Below are 2,350 nucleotides of genomic sequence, written 5' to 3' on the forward strand. Positions count from 1 at the left end.
CAAATTTGCCGCGCTACGTCGGCCAGGTCGAACGACCCTTGTGACGGACGGTGAAAAACGTCACGTCACAGTACACATCGCTGAAGATGACTTGAATAAAGCCGAAATTTTAGACGTCCAAATTTTAGTTGATTAGATGTAAAAGTGGAAATACGCTTGTTGAATTATTACGCACTAATTACTGTGTCCGTTTTTTGCTGTTAATCAACGAAATTATTGTTAAATATATTTCTTGTGTCATTTGTAACATTTAATAATAAATTTTTTCACAAAATTACAAGCCATATTTCAATTATTTTTAGAAGTCAATGTATCAAATCAAAATTTGTAATTGTTACAATAGATGTTGCTTATAAAACCTAAATAATTGATTAATCTTGTTTTCCGAAGAAGCAGCTAAGAAGCAAGATACAGATTTTAGCAGCAAGGCTGCTGAAGCTGAAGGACCTGCAGAATTTGCAGAATTTCCAGAAGCTGCAGAATCGGTACAATGTGCAGAAGCTGCGTATATGGAAGGTAATATCACAGTATTCATAGAAAATCTACTATTAGCACTATTTGTTTTCTTGACATTCTGACCGTTATGGCGCTTCTTAATTTAAAGCATTGTAGTTAACATTAGCGGTCTTTCAATCTTATTATTGTTTATACACGCGCGCTGAAAATGCGTAACTCTCTATACATACGATTATTGCGAAGAATAATGCTAAGGTCTCGGTGGTCTAAAGACTTAGGACGCTCGCACGGAATGCAAGAGATCCGGGTTCGACTCTCGGCCGAGGCATTATTTTGCGCAATAAGTTTATTACAGTTTTTAAGTTGGGAAATTTGGGAGGACTATTAATATTTTCAGATCTGATTGCGTTGAAAGTCCGACCATATTGGCACGCAATTATAATTTCTGAAATTAATTCATTTAAATGAATTTACAATAGTTCAACATCTTAACGTTCTGACCGTTATGGCGCTTCTTAATTTAAAGCATTGTAGTTAACATTAGCGGTCTTTCAATCTTATTATTGACTATTTATTTTATTTCATCTTTTCCGGGTTTTTCGAAAAATACCTTGATACATCGGCTTTCCATTTTCATCTTAATTAAACACATATAATGATACTTTATTTTTAATTCATATCTCAAAAATCGCATTTTTATCAAGGCATTGTTGGACGGTATTCGGAAAACTTATAAGGTAATATAAGCGATGATTAATACAAAGGAGTGAATAATTCAATTGTTGTTGTATATTGTTATAATGCATAGTTACATGAATATTATAATAATAACAGTTTCCTTTTCGAATTACATTTATAAAAATATATTTGAAATACACCAAAAAATTCTAATATTGTTGGTATATTGTAATGCGATGTAATTGTAACTTCAATTTTTCCTTAAGCATGTAAATAATAGTTATTACGCACATGAATGTATATATGTATGTATATTCAGAATATACTTACTATTATATCAATGTTTCAATCATATTTATTATCATATTTTTTTATAATAAATATGATTGAAACATTGATATAAATGTTATCGTACATAGAACTCATTTGAATAACAATATATTTTGTATACACAACCCTGATAGCAAAATGATGGCAATTTACGGGCAAATTGGCAGCAAACTCGATCATATCCCCACTACAAAATCATAGCCATGTGCTTCCGCTTTTGACTGTGGATATATCGACAGAGTCTGTTGACATACTTTGCCAACAGATTGATGGCAGAAACCGAGCAAATTTCCGCATACGATCACAAATCCTGCTCGGTTTCCGCAGTCAATCTGCTAGCCAAATGTGACATGCAGGCTTTGTCCTATTTCTAGTGGAAGTTTACTGACATCGTCAGATATTCCAAACTCCGTATGCAATTTGTTGCCTTTTTACAATCAAAAATTGGCAGCATGCTCTGTTCAAAATCTGTTTCCGCAGGTTTTGCTATTTGGGAAGAGATGTATCATATTTTTGGTATACTGTAATTATAACAAATATATCTGTGCTAATTTAAATTTATTAAATTAAGAAGCGCCATAACGGTCAGAACGTTAAGATGTTGAACTATTGTAAATTCATTTAAATGAATTAATTTCAGAAATGATAATTGTGTGCCGATATGGTTGTCGGACTTTCAACGCAATCAACGCTAGCACGGAATGCAAGAGATCCGGGTTCGACTCCCGGCCGAGGCATTATTTTTCGCAATAAGTTTATTACAATTTTTAAGTTGGGAAATTTTGGGAGGATTATTAATATTTTCAGATTTGATTGCGTTGAAAGTCCGACAACCATATCGGCACGCAATTATCATTTCTGAAATTAATTCATTTAAATGAATTTA

The sequence above is a fragment of the Mycetomoellerius zeteki genome, unplaced genomic scaffold (assembly GCF_001594055.1).
Source record: "Mycetomoellerius zeteki isolate Tzet28-1 unplaced genomic scaffold, Tzet1.0 scaffold1424, whole genome shotgun sequence".
Taxonomy (NCBI): domain Eukaryota; kingdom Metazoa; phylum Arthropoda; class Insecta; order Hymenoptera; family Formicidae; genus Mycetomoellerius; species Mycetomoellerius zeteki.